Raw genomic sequence first — 27,863 nt, 5'->3', positions numbered from 1 at the left:
TTACTGGGGGTGGGGGTGGGAGTAATTTCATTCTAAATGTACTTCCCATATTAAACAGAATTAAGGCATAAACCCCTTTCTTTTAAAGAGTTAAGATCCTAGCACTATATTTTTAAAGACTTCCCGGTGACCTCTTTTACTCAAACTGAGCCCAAATTAAGTTATGTTAAACTCTTCCTACAGAAGATTTACAAGGACGAGATAAGCGAACTGGCAGATGTTCTTTGATTCATTCATTGGAGGGAAGGGCACTGGAAATGGCTTTGGCACGGAATGACATTTGGAATAATGGCCTGCGATTCTGCTGGCACTTTTAGTGTTAAGCAAGTGATCTAAAAGGTAAAGTGGATTCACAGTGAGAGTCAGCGCCAGTGCACAGGTCGCCCGTAAAAATAGAAGATTCCATTATTCTTCAGGCTCCCTAGAGGGGGCAAGGTCTCTAGCATCATTACCAGGACTAAATCTGACTTTTCTACCTCCCCTAATTTCCTCCTAGTAATTATAGGTCAAGCACTCTTTTGTAAATTATAAAACCTTTGTTCTTATCAAAAATGAACAGTGGAGGGAGGGGAAAAATGAGAAAGAGTGTGTGTGTGTGTGTGTGTGTGTGTGTGTGTGTGTGTGTTAGGGGGGAAAATTTCAATTAGAAAACCAAGCTAATTTGGTATGACCAAAGACTGTCAGGCATACTGACAGTGCTCTATTATGCAGTCATTTGGGTTCTTTCAAATTAGTTATGTTAATGTCCTGTGAGTGAATGTAACACTTGGATGGGACAAGATTTCTACAATTAATTTCTGCAGTCAGTGGAGAGACAAGCAAATTTATTTTCCCCCTCTCTGGGAATTGGTAGTGGAGGGTGTGAGGTAGAGAGAGTGCATTTAGGAACAGAGTACAAGCTAAACACAAGCCCTAAATAAAGCAGAAACAATGGGAGCCAGTGCCTCCTCATTCATTCAATTGACAATGTTTTGCAGCTTAAACCTGTTTTATTAATTATGTTTGACATTTCCTTAATTAGTTTCATTTACACCAAATCAATCCCTACTGCTGGATGGCATCATTTATCATTTTGAAAAATTTGCATACTGAGTGCTGACTTTTTCTACTTAATTATACATTAAAAGTGTCAAGCGTGCTTGCTGCCTGGCATTATCTGCGCCAGAAAGGTTTGTGGCTGGACTGTGATGGTATTAATCATTAAGAGCCTCCAAGTGCTTCTGGGTAATATCTGGGGAGTAAGAATGGCTCTCATTTTAACGCTAAAGAGCAGACGTGCTTTTGTAAAATGACCCAGAGCAAAAACAAAATAAATGACCTAAAACATCCGGTCTACTGTAATGCTTTGCTCTTTCAACAGAAAAATGCTCTGGGAAAAAAAGAAAATGTTTACTGTTAACTATTAGCCTCCTGCGCATTAAACTTGGAGAGACAATTCCACAAAATAGCTCGGGTTTTGTGAGAGGGAAAACATGACATTTCGGTTAAGTATGAATTGATGACTTTCTAACAGACCAATCAAAGTTGTGTGTGAGAGCGCATGCATGCGCCGTCCTGGGTTTCGGAAGCTTCTGTCATTAACCTCCTCTCACTTATAACACAAAACAGTAAAACACCAAAGGTACTTATTACCTCGGTTCGGATTTCCCATTGGTTTTTATGTTGTCTACGAGGAAACAATCAGTCATTTTTGCGCCTGTAAGCAAATGAATACTGTCACATTTTCCAGGCAGCCACAAAACAAAGCCTACCAAGCACGAGGTCATTTCTGACTGTGAGAGAAATGAATAGAAGCAAGGCACAGCATAATGTATTCCTAACCTAGTTGATTCTGAAGTATTTACACACCGGTGCAGAGATTTAATGGGGAAAGTGCAGTCACAGTGTTGACAATTCACAGGTGCTCTTCCGCTCTCAGAATGCCAGGAAAAGCAGCTGCCTTTGAAAACCTTGAGCTAGCCAGCCACCTTTTCCATCACGCCTGCCCTTTCCCAGGATGCCTGTGTCTAGTTCTGCCACTTAGCTCTACCACTAATGTGTCACTTCAGAAAAGATTCTTAAAAATAAAAGCCAATCCGTTTAGGAACACAAAGCGTCTAACACAGTGAGAGTCTCTGAGATGTTGAAAGGGTCTTCCATTTAGGATTGCGACCTGCACTGCTACAGTCAATTGAAGTGATGTTGCTGCCTTTAGTCACAATAAAATAGGTAGCAACTCCGTCAACTATGTTACTTAAAGCTACTTATCACCAACGCATCATCCTGTCTTTCAGGACATTCCAGAGGTGGTTCAGATCCTCTTGCACATCAAATCACCCATGCATTCAAGGCATTTTCTATTATGCCCTTTTCTTGGGCTCACTGGCTGTGCTGACAGTCCAAAGGAGGGGTGTGTTGTCCACTAGTATGCATGGGGTCTCTCTTCTCACTTGCTCTACGTCCTAATTGGGATGGATTCTTTGAGAGGCAATCAGGCAAGTTTTCATTTTGCAGTACTAAAGTTGCTCATCCGTCACTTAAAACACAGCTTCAAGGTCAACACAGGAGAGTCAAGCAGTGTCAATTACTCCCACATTCCCTCCACACACCTATGCAACATCATTAAGAACTAAAGGGGTAAGTCAAATGCTAGCCACCGACCCATTTGGCTTCAAGGAGCAGCAAGGCTTCCACTTGGCTGGTAGTTTCGGACTGTGGAAGTGAAGACTGGAAGGTAGCCTGGAGTGATCAAACCCATTTGGCCCAAGCTATCCCACCTAGTTTCTTCACTACAAAGATGAAAATATCTGGAAGAACTTAGCATAGCATTTCTCCTGACTGAAAAATGCAATGTGGTTCAAAAGCATTTTCACCCTTGGCTGCAAAGAGGCAAATGTTGGGAAGAAAGTGAGGAGACATCCCTTTTGCATAGGCAGTCAGATCAAGGCACCTTCACCTCAATCCAACCACTTTTAGTTAATTAATTGGGGCAGGATTAGGGAGACATATTTGCATATGTGTTCCACTAAAAGTATAGTAGTGCTGATGGACAGCCTCTGAATCAAACTAACCTATCCATGTTTCATTTCTTTAAATGAAATGTGCATTTAGATGACCATCCAAGGATGCATTTCCATCCACATACTTCCTCCACATGTTATATATAATTATGTATAACTAGAGCTAGATTAGGGTGGGTTTCTTGCAGCACCGTGCTTGTCAAGTTATGAAATCACTACTGTAGTGAAGCGAGATATTAAATATCAGATAGACTGCATGGACAATGAGACTGCTTTCCTTCTTGGTGACGTCATTACATAGTCAAATGTGATTTGCTGACATGTTGACATCATGTTCACCCAGGGACCCCGTTAAGGAACAAGCAAAGAGGACGCCCTTTCACGTAAAAACAACACAGGGCTGTAGGGTGGGGAGAGACTATCTGCAAACAGCTAAGAACATGCTGGATTTGAATGATGAACCTTTGAACTCCAGGTGGAAATTTCTCATTAAGTACCTTCTCAAACACTGAACTGATGTTGCCCATTCTGGCAGGCCACTGGGTTCTCTGATTCAGGAAGGTGTGTAAGAGGGCTTCCAGTTCCAGCTGAACCTTGATTGAGCAACAAGGTTTTCCTGAATAAGATACCATGTTCCTGTATTCTTGGGTCCTGACCTGGCTTTCTCCCTCCAGTTTTAATTTGCTCTTCAGTCCTGCTACTTGCTTTGACCATGGTTTTTGTCTTAACTTTCAGTCCTGTCTGCTGACTGAGCCAATGGCTCCTGGTTACCAGCACAATTCTTACCTCATGTTGCTGCTCACGTCCCAGCCCAGAGAACAGCCACAAGACTGAATTAAATAATGGAAGTGTAACTACTTGTTCAAGGACCTTTAGAGATTCCAACTTCTGCATCAAAAACAGGACCTCACAAAAAGTTACTGCAAAACTATAACAGCAGCAATATTGAGTAATCTTATATTTATTGAATGTCGTGTTAATGTTATTTTCATTTCTCAGTATTTATAATCCAGAAGGCATGCAGCTTTCTCCCACAATGGTTTTAAGCCTATTTGATCTCATTGACTTCTCCATTACTAAATGGGGTTAAATCCAAGCATTGTAATTTAACTGAGCTGTCATTTAGGTTGATAGTAATTTAGTAAGTAAGTAAGAGAAATAAAACTGCTAAAGCAAGCCTGTTTTCTTGACAGTCTATTAACTATGCCCACCCTCATGTTAGAACCCAAACTTCCTGTGTTTAATATTCAAGTTCATTTTCGAATGCTTGCCTATTAACATAATGTATGCTATTTTGCAAGCCTGGTCAGAGAATCTGTAACTAAATAATTTTCAAGTTTCCTTCATACCAAATGCATTATATGCAGTGTGAAATTATTTCTCCACTCTGTCCTGTTCAGAACAGAGGAGCAAGACACAATATAATTCATAACTGTAGCCTAGAATTCTGAAAAGATTGCATGTACATGTATAATGGCTAGGCTTTAATTAGTGTTTAATTGTGTATTTTAGCTGATCCCTGCTGTGCTGCTGATAATACTAAAATCATATATGCTGGTATTATAAATGATATCCTCCTTCAAATAGTGATACATGCTTATGCAGTGAAACTCATGTCTCTTGCATATTTGCCTATTATGTGTGTTAAAAATCAGTCCCTAATCCATATATTCCTAAGCAAACCTCAAAGTGTCCAGGCTCTGCCAATAAGAACACCTACCTTGTCAGTTTGGGGATTGGATGGACTAAGTCTTGAACCACACACCCATATTCCATGCTTTTTCATGTTAGAACCCAAATCTTCCATTCTGGACATTCTCATAGACATTTTCAAAGACTACTTAGCTAGTCTATTAAGAGAACTGGTATCCTCTGCTTGGAGGGGAAAACCCAAAGAGGTATTTGAAGGACTGCTTCCTTTGGTATATGACTGCCTGCACACTTCAGTCCATATGAGACAAAGGCCCTGCTCCCTGTTCCTCCACCACTGGAAGCGTGAGAGGATAATATTTTGAATGGTCACTTTAAAATGTGAAGGTTCATTATTGCTTCACAAGTTGTGTATGTCTTTAAGGGCCAGGGCCAAGGCAAATAACGAGACCCAGTCTTACGCTGTGAAACATAGCAGGTGCTGCTGAGTTGTGTTAATCAAGCTGTGTCAGCAATTGGGTATAGTATATAAGGAGCAGCACCTAGCTCTCCCGTCACCCTGGGGGATGGGTTGGTGGTTGGGCCTGGTTTGTGGTTGATGTATTTAGTGTATAAGGGGTTTTTGTTTTTGTTATTAAAACCTTGTTTAAGTTATTTTTGAGTCCCTTTTTAATGCATGGTCTCCCCAGCAAGCTCTCTGCAGCGCTACTAAACTGCAAATAGCCAACAAATACAAGGAGGCCTGTTACGCTGTGCCTTTGACTCTGTGAATTCCCTCCCTTGGGAAGACCATCTTTACCTCTTTATTTACTTTTTGATACTTTGTCAACACTATGTTATTCTAACAAGTAATTAAGGATGTCTCATGGCTCTTTATCCTGCTGTACTTTTGGTTTTGAGTTATGTTGTTCCAACTCTGTGCATTGCTTATTACTGTAAACAGTGGCGTAAATGGGGGACCACAGGGGCAGTGGCCCTGGGCGCAAAATTGTTAGGGGCACAAAATTTCAACATCCAAGGCTGCCTCACTACAGCTTCATGCTTCCATTGCTGGGCTCCGTTGAAAACAGCTTTTCCATGTCAACCAGGAAGTGACCTCTCCATACAACGTAACAACTCTTCATTTCTTATCTCTGTGGCTGCAATCTCCTGGGTTACATGGATGCCATCAGGCCACTGAATGCACACGTGGATGCCATCCATTTCCCAACCATCCCCTCCGCACTGCCCCAGTGCCTGGCAACCTATGCTACACCAATGACTGTAAATATGGATTCTGCTCCCTGAGAGAGTGATGGTCACCAACCTGGATGGTTTTAAAACAGGATTAGGCAAATTCATTGGGAGCAAAGCAATCAATGGCTACTAGTCACAGAGACAGCCCAGCAATTAGGCAGCTGTAGCCTCTATTTCAGGAGGCAGAAGCCCCTAGGCAGCACACCGGTGGGTGCCTCACCTGCCCCACTGCCTCTGTCAGTGGTGGAGAAGCACCACCGCATTGGCACTGGTTTTGCGCAAGATCACAGCCATTTTGAGCAATATCCTGTCTGAAAATAGCCATGATGGCAGTGCCCTGCCTCTGCTGTTGTGGATAGTATTCCCCTGACAGCCAGTTGCTGAGAATCACAAGTAGAAAGAGCTCCATTGCACATTCATGTCTTCCTTGCAGGCTTCCATAGGGGCATCTGAGTGTCCACCATGAGAACAGGAAGCTGGACTAGATGGGACATTGACAGCATTATTATGGCTATATTTCTTGCCTTATACAACTGCTACCTCTCAAGATTGTTTAACTTAATATTGCTATTGAATATCCAAACTGTGGACCTTCAAATAAATCATACTTTACTCTTTTGTCTGAATACAGTAATTAAGTATCTTTGGTTATTTCTAAGATTTGTGGGATGCGGGTGGCGCTGTGGGTTAAACCACAGAGCCTAGGGCTTGCCGATCAGAAGGTTGGCGGTTCGAATCCCTGCGACAGGGTGAGCTCCCGTTGCTCAATCCCTGCCCCTGCCCACCTAGCAGTTCGAAAGCACGTCAAAGTGCAAGTAGATAAATAGGTACCGCTCTGGCGGGAAGGTAAATGGTGTTTCCGTGCGCTGCTCTGGTTTGCCGGATGCGGCTTAGTCATGCTGGCCACATGACCCGGAAGCTGTATGCCGGCTCCCTCGGCCAATAAAGCGAGATGAGCACCACAACCCCAGAGTCAGTCATGACTGGACCTAATGGTCAGGGGTCCCTTTAACTTTACCTAAGATTCTAGGTGGTTATCAAACACAAAACATAAAATCACAACTAAAAGATAACTTGGACAAAAGAAAGCCCTTGCATTTTCCCATGTTTCCATATAAGAGAGCCTCCCTGGGAGGAAAATGGGGTTATTAACACAAAAAATCAATTCCTTATACTTCAGGATATGGTGTGTTGTCAGACAATAAATTCACATAAATTGTATTTACTTTTGTACTGCACTTAGATACTGTAATACATAGTATATATTATTTTTTTAAAAAATAATAATAATCAAGCATTTCCAAAGATGTATGTGGAAAGCAAAGACTTCTCAGATGACTGCTAGAGTGAGAAGTTCTGTGTGCTTATCCTCATTAAATGTAAATAGTTGCCTGGCAATGAAAGCAGTGGGTATGTTCTGCTTGTATGGAAGCTCTGGGTGAGCATTACAGCACATATAGAGCTTTGACTTGGAAATCATCTCTCCTTCTGCAGCCAAGTATTCTAGAGAATTAATGTAATGGTAGCGTAAAAGATTATCTCCGTATGGCCATCTATAAATTATTTACCAAACCTCCTCATTGAACTAACTATATGCTAGTTCAATATTTTAATGTAACATATAAAACATGGATTGGTAATTTTACAGTTGGGGGGGAATGTTTATTCCTTTTCTATGTGTCTGAATTGTGCAGACTGAAAATAGCCCTGTCACCAAGTATAATTCTGAATTTTGAGCTAGCCAAGAGTTTTAGGGCTTTCTAAACCTAATGAACTTCTGTATCTCCAGAGGCATAGCTGACCTCTGGTCAGTTAGTATCACTTTCATTACTTTTCATTCCTGATCCTTTTCTTGACCTTCAAATGACAATACAGGTACACAAAACATATAATGGCAGCTACATGGATACAGTTCTGTTTATTGATTTAAATATAACATAATATATTTAAATAACTGGTTATCTTTTCAATACCTATCTGGATTAGATGAATTGCCTGTTTAATTAGTTAGGATTATTTTAGAGAGTGATCTATTTGCATTAATGAATTGGCTTTTTGTCCTGGTTAATGAATTAAAGTTGGAGCTTTTGTCTTAACTCTGTGGAAGAAACTGATGAGCTGGTTACAAGGGACTCTAGTGGTTAGATTAATGCATTGATATCAGATTGAACACTGAAAAGTTAATTGACTCAATAGAAATAGTTTTATAAGCTGTGAGTTCTTTTGATTTGTACATGAATTAATCAATGAAGGATCTCTAACAAGTACATTTCTGCAGTTAATTGCTAAATACATATAATAGTAATATCAGTCAGAAACAAATTGAACTTTATTGGGTAAAGTGGTTATGGTGAATAAATTCAATAGCCTTTATGTGATTAAGCCTTTCTCCAGACTCATATATCTTTTTTTCGGCAAGGTGGGCGCCTGCTGTGCAATGCCATACACTCTTGGATTACAATGGCTATCTGGATTGATTTCAATGTGTTTTCAAGTATCATCTCAGCCCTGGTCTCCCAGATGGGGAGTATAAGCCTAATTTTACTAGACCTTTCAATGGATTTTGATGCCATCAACCCTGGTTGCACTGCAACTAAACAGTAAATGTCAGGATCGAGTCTAGATAGTTATCCACATCCTGATTGATCCTGCTAGTGTACAGATCAGACCATTTCAAGGCGCTGTACATGGGGCTACCTTTGTAGACTCCTTGGAAACTTCAGTTAATCCAAAATACAGCTACTGCACAACTGTGCTCATGTATAAATAAATATCTCATGCCCATTTTTAAACAAATGCAGATTGCCAGTCTTTTTGTGTCCAAAATTCAAAGTGCTGCAATTTACCTTGAAAGTTCTAAATGACTCCCTAAAGGAGTGTCTACTCTTGCATGAACCTGCCCAAACCTTACAACCATCCCTGGAGGTCTTTTTTGAAGACCCACCTTCTCCAGCTCTCAGAAAGTAGGCTTGTGGTGTCTAAATAAAAGGCTTTCTCCACAACAGCAGCCTGTATGTGAAATGTTTTATCCAGGAAGGCTTGTCCAGCACCAGAATTGACCTTTTTATTTGCCCAGGGTTAGCAACCTATTAGGGACGCGGGTGGCGCTGTGGGTAAAACCTCAGCGCCTAGGGCTTGCCGATCGCATGGTCGGTGGTTCGAATCCCCGCAGCGGGGTGAGCTCCCGTCTTTTGGTCCCAGCTCCTGCCCACCTAGCAGTTCGAAAGCACCCCCGGGTGCAAGTAGATAAATAGGTACCGCTTCATAGCGGGAAGGTAAACGGCGTTTCTGTGTGCTGCGCTGGTGCTGGCTCGCCAGAGCAGCTTCGTCACGCTGGCCACGTGACCCGGAAGTGTCTCCGGACAGCGCTGGCCCCCGGCCTCTTAAGCGAGATGGGCGCACAACCCTAGAGTCGGACACGACTGGCCCGTATGGGCAGGGGTACCTTTACCTTTACCTTTAGCAACCTATTATCAAAGCTGGTTTTTTATTAAACATTTATATTTGGTGGCATTTAACTTAAGATTTAATCAGAGTAGACCCATTGCAAGTAATAAATATGACTAAGGTCCACCAATTTCAATGGGTATACTCTGAATAAATGTTGTTGCCTATCACCAATTGCCTCTGGTTTTTATTCACAACATTGTGTTCTGCTAGCAACTGCAGCCTGCCTATCAAATTTTATTTGTATTTATTGCTGTTTTATGTGAGCTGCCCTGGGCATTTCTAAAAACCAAATATACATGTTTTAAATACTAAATGAATAATGGAATTCCATTTCTAAGAACAGTGGTTTTTTTGAATGAAAAACTATTACAGAATAATTACTATACGGAAAATCATGAATCGGCCATAGTCTATTATAAAATTGAAGAATGGTTAAGAATTACTGGTAAAATTACCAAGATATGTGTTATTTCTATTGATTTGTGGTATTGTGGAGAATAGTACGATCATGAATTAATTAACAAATCTATAGTGTTATAGAGAAATAGAGAATCTATAGAGAAATAAAATTTGCCATCCTTGCTATGCAGTTTGGAGTCGGTTAATGTTATACAGCATGTATGAATACACAGAAAAGTGGTGAAATAAGTTCATATTTTCATATGGCAGCTAAGAAAAGAAGAGGAAGACATGATAAGGGGGGGAGGGAAAGGGCCTCAGGCAGTTATAACAGCTGAGGATATCAAAACTGTATTTTAAAAGACCTGAAGGAGTTTGAGAAAAGAAAAAGTAAGAAAGTAAAGGAGCGAGTAGGAGAAAGAACAGGTAAAAAAAGGTATAATTTCAGAAAAACAGTTGCAGTAAAGAGATAAAATGTTTTAGGGAAAGGGATCCAGCTGCCTTGTTTAATTTTTTAAGGGTTTAAGTGAATAAATATTTCTAATAAATAGATATATATTTCATTGTACTGAACTTTTGCATTGTGGACCAGTAGTCTAGCAGTAAAATTAAATTAAACTATTCAAAAAGATGCTAATGAGGATAAAAAAGGATTTATAAAAGGTGGAGGATCTATAAAGAAATGCAAGGATATGTTTTAACCCATTCTGTGGTTAAAATGAAAACTTAATTGTCTGGGTACTTCCGGACACTGGGAAAGCTTTTGATAGACTTAAATAGCCCTTTTTATTATATCCCTTTACCAAATGTAACATGGGAATAATTGTATTAAATATAAATGTATAATATAGTGCTAGGGCTTGGTCCAATGGTTTCCCTCAAAAAGATTTACACTTGGCAGAGACCAAAAACAGTATTGCCCATTATTACCCTAACTTTTCACCATGTCTATAGAACTTATTTTACAAGTGTTTGTGTTCCTCTCTGTTCTCCATAGTTGGGCAAGGAATCTATTTCCTGAAGGAAGCCTTCTTGACTTTTATAATCCTTTTGAACTTCACTGTACTTTTCCTCATCTGTGGTATCCATTCTAGCTGACCTATTGTTGCAGTATTAAATAGCCTCCATGTATTTTGGAAAGAGATTTGACCCTTCTGACTTCTCCTTTAAAATGCCTTTCAATTAGTCTTCTCTCTCTTTTAATTTTTTTCCTCATCTGAAGTCAAATGTGACTGTGTTGGGTCACTGTTTTCAGATGGTTCAATAGTACGTCTCACATTAGGACTTGGGTGCCACTTAGGACTAGGTCATACCCGCACACACTGGTCAATTCCATGGACAATAATTTCTAGGACAATAATTTTGAATCAAATAGAATTGTGCATGCAAGAAGATTGATCGATCTCTATTGAAATGAGTGAAAAAGCCCAGGCCTGCAAGAGTTCAATGGGCAGTGATCAGGCGTGATTAGGTTCTGGATCAGGGCATAAAAGTTTGCCAAAATGTTATTGACGGGGGGGGGGGATATTAAAAAATAGGGGGCAATTTGCTTTATTTAAAATAAAATATATAACTCAGCCTACTTGGCACAAAATCTTTCTCCAATTGGCAGGGGGCGGGGTGGGGCAAAACAACCCCCTGAAAATTGGATTATTCTTCAGAGGTGATTCCCCCCCCCCATTTTTGTCTTTTTTTAAAAAAACAACAACCCAGCCACAGATCCAAAGGGTGATTTGGATGCTCCCAAGAGTCTCATGTCCCTACTGGGACAGAATATACATGGGAAAGATGCTCCTCTATGACACAGCATTGTCACAGGTCATTCTTAGGAAATGATGGCTGCCCCCATTGGTCACAAGATGAGCAACTATATTTCATCCTAAGAATACTCTGGGAAATGTCATTGCATAGCTTTATTCCTCAGTGCCATCTAATGTGACTGGACTTCTAAGAGCAACTGAGTCATCACTTGAGGTGGCAGCAAGACCTTTTTTGCTACCTTCTATTTAAAAGGCAAGAAACAAAATATCTAACATTTGCAAGTCTGCCAGTCTCCCCATCTCCAGGCTACTAGATAATTCTCTCCAGTTTTGCAGAGAATGGACAATCGTGTGAAAAGGGGATATATTCAACCCAGCTTCAGTTTACCTAGACCTGGATCCCAAAAAGATTTGAGGGGAGCTTTACACATGCTTCTGCTCTGAGGCCTTCCTGGATTTTTTTTACTGCAAATCCATTCTGCAAATGTTAGGGACATATACCGTAATTACCAACAACGTATAGCATTCACTAGGCAACAGTTGTTCCATCAGACTGCATCAAAGATGGGAAACAGAGCCATTTCCTGGCATTGTTGAAAGACCAGTACCATCAGGCTCCTCTCCCTGAACTGTTTCCATTAGTACTGCTTCAAAACCTGTTCTCTAATTTCTCACATTTTCTTCTTCCACAAAAGGGCTTCCGTTGTTCTGCCTTTCTGCACTTTAGTGGGGTGGGGGGTGGGGGAGGTTGAGCTTTGTGAACCTTTACAAAGTGGCTAAGAGTGGCATGGTTTTTCTCTTTCATTTTTCCGCTAAATATTCCCTCAACACTCTGAAGGCTCCTCAGCTGCCTGGACTTCCTGATTCAAAGAAGTCCCATAGGAGGAGTTACCTCATGGTGTCCTCCCTTGGGCTTTAACTGAAGAGGATGAAGACTGGCTTCCAAGTCCCTGAGACTGATGTACTCACTGATTTTGTGTTTAAGGGAAGACCTTCCTTAAAAACAAGAAAGAATAGTTGTCATGTGCAGGTGCCAGCTTTCCCTCACTTACAGAAATGCTCAGCCGAGGACATTCAGGGGCTTTCAGGAAGGCTACAGAGTGCAAACCTCTAGAGATAGGATTTGCAGAATGAAGGAAAGGAATACTCAAATACATCTGAGCCATGAGAATTTCACTGAAATTTCCCCACCCCTTTGATAATGTCCATGCTTCTTTCTTACTAATTGACAGAGAAAAGTACAAAAAAGTACCTCGTTTCTGCTGGTCACTATGAGAACTACTTTGTAAACTGAAGACGTGGTGCCTGAGTTTGCTTATTTTCCTCATCCCTTTTTCCTGTTGTGTCAAGCCTTTTAGACTGTAAGCCTGCAGGCAGGTACTGTCTACTTTTTATCTCCTTTTCGGAAGGTTTTTCGGAAGCTTTTTCAGCTGAACACAGAAATAAATAGATTTCAAACTAACTAGGAAGCTGCAGTATGCACAGCAGCACTTGGACCTAAGAAGCTCTGTGGAGCTCACCCTAAACAGATAAATGTCAAAAACTGCAGCAAATTGAGGTTAGTTTTATTGTTCTTCTGGAAGGACTATCAACATTTGATGGCAAATGTTGGCAATTTCTTGTTTCTGACATTCATAGTAATATATCACAGCTGAAGTATGTTTACTTAGCTTATGATTAACAGAACTCATAGAAGTGTTTTCAGAATGAAATGTTTGATAAAACTCAATTGAAATGTACAATGGAGAGTATGAATTTACATTTTAACTGGCAGAATATACAGAATCTCTGTAGCTATTCATCTTTATGTGTCTCACTGTGTCAAACAAACTCTTTATTCGGTTTTATTTGGTTTTCTAGTTTTGTATGTGGTTTAATTAAGAGAATATGGAGGTTTACTTCAAAGGCCTTCAAAGAAATACTTGGGATCTGAAGGACTGTATCTTCTTGTGTGAGTGTGGATGGGCTTTGAGATCTTCTGAGAAGACATTTCTCTTCATCCTACCACCTCCACAGGAATGCTTGGTGAGGACAAAAAAGATGGCCTTCTGGGTGACTGCTAGATTGCAGAACTCCCTTCCACATGAGGCAAGTATGGGCCCTTCTCTGTTTTCCTTTTACCAACCAGCAAATATTTTTGTTGTTCTGAAAGAACTTTGGCCACCAACTGACTATTGTGGATAAATCTTCCAGGTGTGGGTGTTGTATGTGTGCTTTTAAATGGTTTCAAGAGTTTTCACTGCAGCTTGAATAGGGTTACTTACTGTTTTTTAAAAAAATAATAATAATTATATTTTTAGTTTGATCTGTGAGCCACCTTGGGTCCTGCAATGGGATAAAGGTGTGTGTGTGTGTGTGTGTGTGTGTGTGTGTGTGTAATACCATACCCAACAATTAAACAGCTGAACATCTCTCAAGAGCACTTAGGAACCAGGACTGCTATTTCTCATAGCTCCAGAGTCAACACTTTGGTGTTAGAAAGACTTTCCAAATTTGCACAGCAGACAGCTGAGTCCAGCTGTCATATTCTAAAAAGAATGCATTTTCCAAGTGAGATTGAACGTAATCATTGTTAGTATTTGCTTTAATGTACATCCTCATTCGTATGCATTTTTTCTCCTAAGGGGATTCACACAGCGGGCAGGATTAATATATTTGCTAAGTTTCTATACAGAGAGCTCGCTTTCTACTGCAATCTTCCTTTTCATAGGACAATTTGTGGGACTCCATGATATGCTGCTTGCGCTGTTTGCACTCAGATGACTGGAGACTGAATTTCTATTATGCAAGTGCCTTGGAAACCTTGTGGTTTTCAATAAAGATTGTTCTCTCACAGCACAGCAGATTTGTTATCCTTTAGATCATTTTAGGCAGGTTTAGCTTTGAATGGACATGGCAGGATCTGACAATATAAAAAAGTATCAGGAGGAAGAGCATGTAGAGCTAGATGATGAACAAGTCACCCTACAGAGCCCAGAAAAGAAACAAAATGGTTGTGCATTATTGTCAACAAAAGAGTTCAGTTATATTTTAAGAATATTTGCTTGTCTTGTCCACCAGCCCAAAGATTCCACAAAATATCTGGCTTGTTAAGCAATGGTAGCAAATAGGATTGCTCATTTGAACAAAAATCCGCAAGCCAGATATTTTGTGGAATCTTTGGGCTGGTTAACAGGGCAAGCTGGAGAACCTGTATCTCACACATGCACTACCTCTTGCTGAGAAGCCCAGATTTATGTATGTGCTGCTTGTGTGCAAATCCTACATGTGAGCACACAAGTTGTGTCTCTCAGCCCCACTCACCTCACAGAGTGTTTGTTGTGGGGGAGGAAGGGAAAGGAGAATGTTAGCCGCTTTGAGACTCCTTAAAGGGAGTGAAAGGCGGGATATCAAATCCAAACTCTTCTTCTTCTTCTTCATTGTTAAACCCTGCCTGTACAGCTATCCCTGTCTGGGGGCATCCATGAGTATGGGAGACTCCTCCCTTACAGAATTGGCCATCCATCTTTTGCAGAGTGATGGGGATAAGTGGCATGGAAGGTGTGTTAAGTACAATTGGTTTGGCACAAAAATGGGAAAATACCTGTGTAGTAATTAAGGTTTAAAATAGAAAATGGCTAAATGTGTTTGGCTAATATGGGATTTTTCTACAGTAGTTTTCTAAGGGACTCTGAGCTCTTGCCGAGTTAATAATTAACTAGTTGTTGTTTCCTGCTAGCTAACACATGAATATACGGTTGTCATATTCCAAGAGGTAAAAATCCGGACACAAAAAGTTGTTGAGCTTTTTTAGTGCAATTGCCCAATAGCCAGAGCGTAAGCCCAAGGCTGGGTCAACCACACCCAGAGCCACACAAACAAAATTTAAACCCAAAATCCAGGATATTTGTTTTAAAATGTAAAACACCGGATGGGCATGTAGGATCCAGAAAAGAGGACATGTCTGGGAATTCCCAGACATATGGTAACCCTACATGAATGAGTAACCTTAGATCATGTGACAAAGGTATTTGCTTGCACATCTCCATTTTGAAGAGAGTTTTCTTTGAGTCTTAGTCTTTTATCCCAAGACTGTGGAGCGAGGATGTAAATGAAACTCTCAAGGAAAACAGCTCCAGGCAAAATGGTTGAAGTTAAAGAGAGAGTATGTTTGCTTATAGGTCTGTTTGGATTATTTCATATTTTATAAGATGCTGAGCCTTTGCTGGACAGTACAAGATACCGTATGTATGTTTTTATGAATGTTTCATATTTTAATTCTGTTTTAAAGAACATTTTGTAAGTAAAACTGAATAGTATTGGGTCTGGACAATGCTTAATTTCCAAAAGGAGTCAGTTCTTATGCTTCAAGTCACTTCAAACTGCACAAAATTAATATCTGCAATAGGGTTGAACTTTCATCCTCACTTGTCCTGCTCATTTATGGAAGCAAAACACCCAAATATGGCTACAGGTTGGTTTTTCAAGTGAAAGAGAATCTAGCAAAGACAAGTAGGATCTGTCAACAGTTCCCTGAGAACTGTACAGTGGTCAGAATGTTAGACTATGTAGGACTATGGTTCAAATTCTCATTTTGCCATAAAACACCCAAGGTGACCTTGCTGCAGTTCATCTCACTCAGCCTAAGCTGTCATTGGTTCTTCTGAAAACTGCACTGTTTAGACAGGCCTTCACAATATGATTCCCAGCCCCCGTTAAAACAACTATAATTTATTGTTGGTTTAATTATGATTTATAGATATTTATATTTTGGTTTTATTACATTTTGTAAGCCACTTTGTTATGTTTTATGAATGAGCAAATAATACATTTTCAAAAGCTTCTCAAAGGCCATCTTAAAATGCAAATAACCAACGTACAAGAACAGGTCCCAGCTATCTCTTTTGAACAAGCATAAATTTATTAACAGACAAAAGTGGGGGCCAGCCCCCCAGTCTAACATGGTAACTCAACAGTGATGTTCTTGTTTTAAAATGAATAATTCTGTGTTCTAAAATATGTACTGCTCGAGTTAATGATGCTGAGCCAGACACTCAGATGTTTAATTTATTTTACTGTTGGTTTAATTATCTTTAAAATGTTTTCAATTGTTTTTATTCACAATTGTAATATTTATTGTAAACTGCTTAGATGTTTTACCACAATCAAGTGGCAGATACACCTTACAGTATGAAATAAAATAAGCAAATAAAATGTTTATAAATCTGCATTTTGGACTTGCACATTCTTTTCTCTATTCGAGCTGGGCCTCTAGAACTGCTCAGGTACAAAACTGCTATCCTCTCCCCGTCGCCTCTCCCCACCTGTTTACAATCTGCCTTACAGTGAAGCAAATTTGCTTTGATAGTTCATTGTCTTGAATTTGCAATGACCTGCTAGCAGGAATGCCGAAACAGTGAGGAAATTATGGGAATAATTTGACAGCAGGTAATCAAAACCATCCTCCAATTGTTTCATCCTTTTTTTAAAAAAGGGATGCAACCTCCAAAGACCAGCCTGCAAGCCTTTGCCCTCCTAGTTGTGCAAAAAAATATGGTAATATTAAAATCCTATTGATGCTCAAAGGCATTTTATCAACTGCAGAAATTAAGAGTCAGATGCAGAGGATGTTTTCCTATTTAGGGGGACTCCTGCTTGTTTGAATAGGTTTCATGTGGTGACTCTTTTGAAGCCAAGAACTTCAAAGCAGATTGCTGACTTCCAGTGGGATAAGCACTTAATACAAGAGTGGGAAGGTGAAATTATTACTATGCAGTCAAGCTAGACTTATCCTTTCTTCTAAGCAAAGCAAGCAGAACCTTTTCCTGCTATGTCCCACAGTTCTACAAGGGTGGCAACAAGAGTCAACAAGATGTCTGCGGAAAGGTGCAATGGAGTGGAACAAAAAACCTGAATAAAAGTTTTGCAGTATTTATCAATTCTGTGTAGCCACTATTCATTTAAGAGGACAAATACCATCATTCCCAGCAAGAAGCAGTCAGAAAATATGAGCAAAGAACACTATTCCACACTTGATACATATGCCACTCTGAACAGTCACATCACATAGGACTTCACCACTCATTTGCCGGTCCTTAAAAAAAAAACAGGAAATTTTTTTTTATCTGCCCCTCCCACAGCTGCTCTTCACTGATTTTTTTTTTCTGTCTTCAGACGTTTTAATTTAGTCTACTTAGTTTGATTCTTCAAGAAAGTGAAAGGAGCCTATCAAAACAAAATAGAACCACCTGTTAAGGGTTTTTTGTTTAAAAAATATAGGCATTTAGGCCACCGGTCTGTACACAGATGGATTTCACCCTATTGGGGATCATAGCTTGTTAATCTGCTGCAAAGCTCTGTTTGGTGGGAAATGATTCATTGCCAGTGAGGACCATTCTGCATGTGTGTAAAGATGTAAAGAAAAATGAAATATGTTTTAAAGCAAGGTATATTTTTAGGTATTAACAGATCTTTTAAAGAAAAGAAAGAAAACCTCTTCAAGATACACAAGTACCTATACACAAGTACCTGGCAATAACTTCCATTAAATTCAGTAGGCTTACTTCTGAGTAGACAGCAGATAGGAGGATACTGTTAAATGCTAATTATTGGACTTTTCATTAGCATAGCCATTCTTCTATGGTAAAGCAATGGTGTTAACTGTTTGTTTCAAATTACAGTTGATATTTTACATCATAGATGTATTTCATACTTCTAGATTAAGATGCAAGAAGTCGCCACCAAGGCTTCAGTAGACTTAATGAGTCAGTTCTATGAGCTCCATTAGGTAAGCAAGCTTGGGAGACCTTGCTACACACCACCACCAGATGCAATGTAACTGCATACTGGCTTAAGCGCAAATAAGATGGTACAAGTCCTCTACATGTCTACTCAAAAGTAATTTCCATTTAATTAAATGGAGCTTGTTGTTGTTGTTGTTTAGTCGTTTAGTCGTGTCCGACTCTTCGTGACCCCATGGACCAGAGCACGCCAGGCACTTCTGTCTTCCACTGTCTCCCGCAGTTTGGTCAAACTCATGCTGGTAGCTTCGAAGACACTATCCAACCATCTCGTCCTCTGTCGTCCCCTTCTCCTTCTGCCCTCCGTCTTTCCCAACATCAGGGTCTTTTCCAGGGAGTCTTCTCTTCTCATGAGGTGGCCAAAGTATTGGAGCCTCAGCTTCACGATCTGTCCTTCCAGTGAGCGCTCAGGGCTGATTTCCTTAAGAATGGATAGGTTTGATCTTCTTGCAGTCCATGGGACTCTCAAGAGCCTCCTCCAGCACCATAATTCAAAAGCATCAAATCTTCGGCGATCAGCCTTCTTCATGGTCCAGCTCTCACTTCCATACATCACTACTGGGAAAACCATAGCTTTTACTATACGGACCTTTGTTGGCAAGGTGATGTCTCTACTTTTTAAGATGCTGTCTAGGTTTGTCATTGCTTTCCTCCCAAGAAGCAGGCGTCTCTTAATTCCGTGGCTGCTGTCACCATCTGCAGTGATCATGGAGCCCAAGAAAGTGAAATCTCTCACTGCCTCCATTTCTTCCCCTTCTATTTGCCAGGAGGTGATGGGCCCAGTGGCCATGATCTTCGTTTTTTTGATGTTGAGCTTCAGACCATATTTTGCACTCTCCTCTTTCACCTTCAATAAAAGGTTCTTTAATTCCTCCTCACTTTCTGCCATCAAGGTTGTGTCATCTGCATATCTGAGGTTGTTGATATTTCTTCCAGCAATCTTATTTCCGGCTAGGGATTCATCCAGCCCAGCCTTTCGCATGATGAATTCTGAATATAAGTTAAATAACCAGGGAGACAAAATACAACCTTGTCGTACTCCTTTCCCAATTTTGAACTAATCTGTTGTTCCATATCCAGTTCTAACTGTAGCTTCTTGTCCCACATAGAGATTTCTCAGGAGACAGATGAGGTGATCAGGCACTCACATTTCTTTAAGAACTTGCCATAGTTTGCTGTGGTCAACACAGTCAAAGGCTTTTGCATAGTCAATGAAGCAGAAGTAGATGTCTTTCTGGAACTCTCTAGCTTTCTCCATAATCCAGCGCATGTTTGCAATTTGGCCTCTGGTTCCTCTGCCTCTTCTAAATCCAGCTTTCACTTCTGGGAGTTCTCGGTCCATATACTGCTTGAGCCTTCCTTGTAGATTTTTAAGCATAACCTTGCTAGCGTGTGAAATGAGTGCAATTGTGCGGTAGTTGTAGCATTCTTTAGCACTGCCCTTCTTTGGGATTGGGATGTAGACTGATCTTCTCCAATGCTCTGGCCACTGCTGAGTTTTCCAAACTTGCTGGCATATTGAGCGTAGCACTTTAGCAGCAGCATCTTTTAAAATTTTAAATAGCTCAGCTGGAATACCATCACTTCCACTGGCCTTGTTATTTGCAGTGCTTTCTAAGGCCCATTTGACTTCACTCTCCAGGATGTCTGGCTCAAGGTCAGCAACCACACTACCTGGGGTGTACAAGACATCCATATCTTTCTGGTATAATTCCTCTGTGTATTCTTGCCATCTCTTCTTGATGTCTTCTGTTTCAGTTAGGTCTTTACCACTTTTGTCCTTTATTATGGTAATCTTTGTACGAAATGTTCCTTTCATACTCCCGATTTTCTTGAACAGATCTCTGGTTCTTCCCATTCTGTTGCTTTCCTCTATTTCTTTGCATTGCTCGTTTAAGAAGGCCTTCTTGTCTCTCCTTGCTATTCTTTGGAAATCTGCATTCAATTTCCTGTATCTTTCACTATCTCCCTCGCATTTTGCTTGCCTTCTCTCCCCCGCTATTTGTAAGGCCTCGTTGGACAGCCACTTTGCTTTATTGCATTTCTTTTTCATTGGGATGGTTTTAGTTGCTGCCTCCTGTATAATGTTGCGAGCCTCCACCCATAGCTCTTCAGGCACTCTGTCCAGCAAATCTAAATCCTTAAACCTGTTCCTCACTTCCACTGTGTATTCATAAGGGATTTGGTTTAGATTGTATCTTACCTGTCCGGTGGTTTTACCTACTTTCTTCAGTTTAAGCTTGAATTTTGCTATAAGAAGCTGATGATCTGAGCCACAGTCAGCTCCAGGTCTTGTTTTTGCTGACTGTGTAGAGCTTCTCCATCTTTGGCTACAGAGAATATAATCAATCTGATTTCGATGCTGCCCATCTGGGGATGTCCATGTGTAGAGTCGTCTCTTGTGTTGTTGGAAAAGCGTGTTTGTGATGACCAGCTTGTTCTCTTGACAGAACTCTATTAGCCTTTGCCCTGCTTCGTTTTGCTCTCCAAGTCCAAACTTGCCAGTTGTTCCTTTTATCTCTTGATTCCCTACTTTAGCATTCCAATCCCCTATAAAGAGAAGAACATCCTTCTTTGGTGTCACTTCTATAAGGTGTTGTAAGTCTTCATAGAATTGGTCAATTTCAGTTTCTTCAGCACCAGTAGTTGGTGCATAAACTTGGATTACTGTTATGTTAAAAGGTCTGCCTTGGATTCGTATCGAGATCATTCTATCATTTTTGAGATTGCATCCCAGTACAGCTTTTGCCACTCTTTTGTTGACTATGAGGGCCACTCCATTTCTTTTGCGGGTTTCTTGCCCACAGTAGTAGATATGATGGTCATCCGAACTGAATTCACCCATTCCCGTCCATTTTAGTTCACTGATGCCCAGGATGTCAATATTTATTCTTGCCATCTCATTTTTGACCACATCCAACTTGGAGCTTACTCTGGGGTAAATGGGTATTGTGTGGTACTGCACCCTTAGCTGGTTTCTGCATTACAATGTCCAGTCTAAATTTTGAGGTGGGTTAACTAGAGATGGGGGCAGAAATTTGATTCAGATGAATTTGAAGGCAAACTTGCCTACTTCTCACTTTCCAAGTCCAAAGTGGATTTCCCTCTTTGGAAACCTGCCTGGACTTCAGATATCACCTTATTTGTATCTGCCCACTTTAATTGTTGAATGATTCTGTGTACATTGCGGAAGCCTTTGGCTATATGGAATAAAACTGACTGACTGACACTTTCCAAGTCCACGCACAGACGTAAACACAGCCATCCTTCAAAATTTGCATTTATCCGAATTTTGCCAAGTACTATGGACAAAAATGCATATACTAAAGTGTGCGCATAAATGCATATATTCAGGAAAGCTGCTTATAAAATGTGTATAGTAGGAGAGAGTTGCACAAAAATGCTGACCAATTTTCATTAGACCTTTTAAAAAATCACAAACTTTTGTGACAACACAGAGAACTGAAGACAGGAAAAATGAAAAACCAAACAAAAAACAAGAGAGAAACCAAAATTGACAAATTCACTGCAATGTAGCCAGTTTTTATGTCCTGGAGACAGACCAGGGTGAAGCCAGGCTTCAGTCAGGTCCACTGCCAACACACTGCCTTCAAGCATGGACAAAATTGGCCTGTTCAAATTCAAAGCTACAAGCATCCCGTCACTCCCCATGGACCGGCTGAAGCTGATGACGAACAGACAGTTGCATGGGAAGCTTCAGACCCCAGGTCATAACCACCATTGCCACTTGAGAATGGTATGTGGTCTTTATGGTCATAGAATGAAGTAAAAATCAGCAGGCAGATTCTATAAAGTAAGGCCCACACAAGCACAGGCAGGCAGGAGGCAAGGATAACAGGGAGAAGAAAACATAGATAACTGGAAAAGGATCCAGGGGCTTTCCGGAGTGGAGGCAAACAGGTTGTACTATGCAGTTATAAACCTAAACTATATCCTCTGATTTGGGGTGAGAAAGATGAGGGGCACTTTTGGGAGCAGCTTTGAGGCTGAGGGGTGGGGCTTCAGAGAGCAGGAGGAGCTTGCTCAGGGCTTCATTGGACTGGATTAGGAGACCTCACAGGGCAGAACCAGCCTGCAGGCTGGCGCTTACCATCCTCTACCTAGGGAATTAAAGGTCTGAGGAGCTCAACTATTCACATGTGTATGGTGGTTTAAATATGTAAGGCCAATGCACTGCCTTACAAATTCTGGAAGTTTTCTGTGGAAAAGGAGACTGCATTTCCAGTGTTCATAATCAAGATTTGTCTCTATTCAGACCGTGCCAATCATGGGTAAATGTAAAAATAATTGACAAACTACTTAAGTACGCACCGAAGGTTTAAGCTCATTTAGCTCCATTTACCTAAGAAGAACTAAATCAGATTAAATTCAAGTACTTCTGCAGAAAAGGGCTTGAAATAGTAGGTTGCTCATATTTTAAACCTTAACGTAATATAAGAAAATAGCATAAGGCGCTTTCTCAAAGAAATGCTACGATTAAAAATAGTTACAAAGCAGAAAATGGGAGAATACATATAAAGTATCATTCACAGCTAATGAGTTAAAAAGATACCACAGTGCATTTATAAATCACTATACAGTACCATGTAGTTTATTTAAATTCGCTGTGCCTCATTATAACTGATCTATGCACCTTTTGGTCCGAGTTGATTAGGAATGCTGTAGCTCAGAATAGCTTTTAATTCAGCGAAACATGGTCTGACCTTTACCATAATCCTGTGTGAAGCACACTATAGTTTAGACATTAATAATGATGCTACCTCTTCTTTATACTCGTAAGATGCTCCTTAAAAATTTTTGTGTTATTAGTTAACATGCACAAGACAATTTATCAAAACCAAATTATCCTTCTGTGTATAACTACAGTACTTAATTCCAAGTTCTTCATCTCTCATAACTATTACCCACTCTTTAAAAATGCTAAAAACTAAAATATAATAGTGCTGTGCTAGAGTAATAAGTCACAGATACATACTTACCAGCTCCCTATGGATTTCCACCGTATGCGATTAAGAGACGTGTGCAACATGATGAACGTATTACAAGCTCAAGCATCTCTTGTGTGTGACCTTTGTCTTCATATTTAAGTATAACATTTCCTTAAACCACCTTCTGGTAACTCTGCCAGCTAACTAATGATTCCTTCTATTCTAAGTCACATTAAGCCTCAAATTCTGAGCTGAAGATGGGGGGGGGGAAGGAAGCCACACACTAAACGACTGTTGCATTGGTTTGCTGAAAGCAGACTCAAAACTAAAAACATCGTGTTTTGCATTAGATTGAAGCAAGAGACATCTCTGCAGATCTAACTTTGAACACGACCATTCTTAATCATTTTTATTGGGTTTATGTCATCTTCCAGAGATGGAGCAATTTACTAGATCCAAAGCATATTGGCCATGCATACTCAAGATGGGAAATCTGTGGCTCTCTAGATATTGTCGGACTTCAACTCACAACCGTCTTAGTCAGCATGGCCAATAGTCAGGGATGGTGAGAGCTGTAATTCAACATATGGAGGGCCATATGTTCCCCTTTCTTGAAGTAGACTGCAGAAAGAAAATCAGAGTACCCAGGAAACATTTAAGTAACAGCTATATTCAAAAATATATTCAAAAATATATTCTTAAACCACTGGAGCAGGATGGGGGGGCAGTAAAAAGAGAATTATGTGGATCTCATTGCATTCTTCAAGTGTTATTTTTCATCTCATTCCTACTTAACACATTACTTTTTGTTGTGTTGATGTACTGTATATCTCACTTGCTCAAAAAATATTTGTGGCTAAACACTTCCATGGCCAACTGCTCCAAGGCACCAGCATCTTGAAATGTTGCCTTTCTGTCATCATGACCAGAACATACATTTACCCAGTCTATGAGCGGGTAGTTGAAGTCACCCATTATTACATCATTGCCTACTTTTATGCCTCTTTCATTTTGTTCTCCATCTCAAATCTATCCTGGACATTTTGGTCAGGGGTTAATAGTACACCCTAGTACAAATTTACTCTTGGGGCCCAGTATTGTCACCCACAGCAATTCTGTGGAGGAGGCTGCCCCTCTTGGGATTTCTAGCTTGCTTAACTCTGCGTCCTTTTTTTGACAGATTCACGCCACCACCAGTATGCCCTTACCTGGTCTTTCCTACAAAGCTTATATCCTGGGATATCTGCGTCCCACTGGTTCTCTTGATTCCACATATCTAGGTTTTCTCTTAAAACCAAGTTTTCCAGCTTACTCGTCTTGGCTCAGGAGCTTATAGTCTGAGCACATGGACAGCTATACAGGCTGTGTGTCTCCAAATGTCTCTGGCCATGTGCATGTTACTGTTTGGTCTCTGAATTACTATCACGTCCCTCTGCACTTTCATTGCCAAGATCTATGCTTTTCCCATTTAAACCATCACAAACATTTCACTGTCATCTCTTAGGGACAATTTACCCTGAGCTAGTCCTCCTCAGCTATCATTGGACAATCAGCTTAAAAGTTGCTCTGCCACCACGCTTAAGTATCAAGCAGTCTGGTTCCATCCCAGTTCAAATAAAGCACATTCCTCCTCCCCAAACATTCCTTAGTGCCTAATAAATTCAAACCCCTTGTTCCAACACCACCATCTTGTCAATGCATTGAGGCTCCTCTGCTTTGCCTGCTTAGCTGGCCCTGCCCATGGAATGGGTAGCATTTCAAATCAAGTTATCTTGAAGGTTTTGGTTTTCAGCCTCCTTCAATAAGCAAAAATTGCCTCCACTCTTCCAGTAAGGGGACTCAGGAGCACTTACTGTGAGCAAAACTCTACGCATGGGATCTTAGGATCTGGCCCATTGGCTTGAACTAAAGCAGGATCTCAGGCTTGGCAGCCAGGTAATAGTCCATTCATGAAATGCAGACTCAACATGCATTGTCCACTGCCACTAATCTGCTCCTTGTATGAGAATTTCAACATCCATACAGAGCTCAACTATCCAGAACAGCATCAATCTCAGGATGAAGTAACTTCTGAACCAGTCCTCAGAAACCTGCCATTTAAGTAATTTGAAAACTGCAAAATGTTTTTAGTTTTGGACAAAAAGGCTAAACCCAAAATATAGGCCAATCCTACATCAATTAGGATTTTGTGTGACGTTAAGTGTGAGCTACTCATGACCAGCATGGCCAGATGGAGATATGCAAAAAGTATTAAATCGAAACAAGTCCAGCAGAATGCAAGCCGTGTATTATACAAAACCCCATATTTTGGTTTTTAAATATTTTGGAATAGTGTAATTTAATAGACCCCACTTTTAAATGCATCAGAGGAAGGAAAATGCCTGAGACCAAGCACTACTTGGTGGGAGCTCTTATTTCCCCTTAAGTGAGAAACTGCAGAGACCACAATGCAATGGCAAAAGCAGCTTAAACATTCTTACATTAAATTCTTAGAAAGATCCTCTCCAGCTTCTCCTTTGCACACAATCAATGGATTACTTAACACAAAAGGTCAGTTACTAGCTCCTTCTTTCCTTTTCAGGCTTCTTAAATGAGCCTCAAGATGGTACAGAAATATTTAACCAACGATCTCCTGAGTTTGGGAATTGCGTGTTTAGTGAAGAAAAAAGAAAAAAAGGAAGAAAAAGCTATAACCTTTTACTGAGTATATACAGCACTCATGATGAGGAGAGCTGAATTTTCTTCAAGGAGTAGGTTTACAGAGAGACGGCAGAAAGAAGCAGCCTCCTTTATTGCTCTTTGATTGAGAAAGATAAAATATTTCAGTATTCATAGATATTTCAAAGTGCTTACTGTTTGGAAACTTGCCTGAATGCTTCATGATTAAAAACAAGGGGTTGGATCCTGAGATCATGTGAGTAGTGTACAACTTACAGAAAAAGGTTTTCCCCCGTCACCCCCAAAATGGAAATGGGAAAAGCTCCTGGATATCTGCTCTTCTTCTGGAGCGTTGGGGTTAGAGAAGGGGGAGAAACTCACTTTGGTTTGTGTTTTAATGCAGGCTGTTTAATTCATAACGATATGCAAACGAAAACATGGTTATCTGCAGTTCTCTGACTTTTGCAATGCAGTTCTCCTACCGTAAAATGTATCCACTGGGGAAAGTGTACACTTAGAAAAAGGTGTGTGATTGGTGAAAATAACATTTTAAATGCACTAATTTGTAACTTAAGACACATATGAAAATGTGCATGTCAGGAGAAATGCACCTTACATTGCTGGCAAATTTTTGAGAGGATTTTTTAAATATATATATATATTGCAAACTGTTGCAGAAAGGGGGCAAATTGAAGTAAAGACAGGAAAAATGAGAAACTGAGAGCAAACAAAATTGACTGATCCACACACACACACACACACACACACACACACCAAGTATGGCAGAAGAGAAGGTGGAAACATTTATAATCTGTTTCATTTGCTCCTCCTTCAGGTTCTTCTGGTCAAAACTGCCAAGCAAATTAGATACTGAAGCTTCATGGTCCAGCTGTGAAGGAAAGGAGGAAGGATGCAGAAGGAAGGGGTGTGTTGGCAGGAGGTAAACTTCCTCTGTTTCTTCTGCTCCCAGCCCATCTGGTTTGAGGAAAGGAGTAGTTCACTGGTGACATGAGTTTAGAGAAGCACAAAACTACCTAAGGCATGCTCAGTCTATTCACAGGAAGAATAAAGTTGCATCTCACCCCAGGGAGCTTCTACCTGGGATTGCCAGAAAGGTAGCTAAGTGTGAGACTAACAGGCATTCAGTTCAAATAGAACTAGATTTGTCTTAATGTTCTTTGTCTTGATTTGTATGATGTTCGCTGAGGTTAACATAACTCAATGAATTCTATCATCATCATCATCACCATCATTTCTATACTGCCCTTCATCCAAAGATCACAGAGCAGTTTACAGTAAAAAACACAATACATAACATAATAAGGCCTGGGAGATGAGAAATGCTTTTGCCAGATAACTAATAATAATAATAATAATTTTATTATTTGTACCCCACCCATTTGACTGGGTTTCCTAAGCCACTCTGATAGATACGTAATGAATGTGCCAGGCAAGGCTCCCTAGGGAGAGCATTCCACAAGCAGGGAGCCACTGCAGAAAAGGCCTATTCTCATGTTGCTGCACAGAAGTGTCCTATATCTGGGAAGGAGAAAGGAATCAAATGGCAAAAGCATTGTTCAAAGTAAATAGTTCTCAGTTGTTGATAGGTAGCATATGCACTACTTTGAAAGATGCTTTCACTGAATAGTACAGTGGTACCTCGGGTTACATACGCTTCAGGTTACAGACTCTGCTAACTAAGAAATAGTGCCTCGGGTTAAGAACTTTGCTTCAGGATGAGAACAGAAATCGTGCTCTGATGGCGCAGCAGCAGGAGGCCCCATTAGCTAAAGTGGTGCTTCAGGTTAAGTACAGTTTCAGGTTAAGAACGGACCTCCAGAACGAATTAAGTACTTAACCCGAGGTACCACTGTACAGCAGACAAGTTTTGCAGCAGTAACAAACAGGCTTGGTCAACTCCTATCCGGCTAGTTTCCAGAGCTTGCACTTAATTTGAGCTTTAATGTTAAAATATTGCCTAAT

At 40.4% G+C, this 27,863-nt stretch overlaps 1 long non-coding RNA gene across 6 annotated transcripts in view; it reads right to left on the bottom strand.

The window, feature by feature from the left end:
• Window positions 1–27,863, bottom strand: part of LOC309514356 — a 509,382-nt gene that overhangs the window by 356,945 nt on the left and 124,574 nt on the right. The gene's annotated exons all lie outside the window — the stretch shown is intronic.

This window comes from Podarcis vaucheri (genome assembly GCF_965113315.1).
Source record: "Podarcis vaucheri genome assembly, chromosome: 11".
NCBI classification, from domain to species: domain Eukaryota; kingdom Metazoa; phylum Chordata; class Lepidosauria; order Squamata; family Lacertidae; genus Podarcis; species Podarcis vaucheri.
Note: the sequence above shows the minus strand (reverse complement) of the source record. Positions and strands in the feature narration are given on the sequence as shown.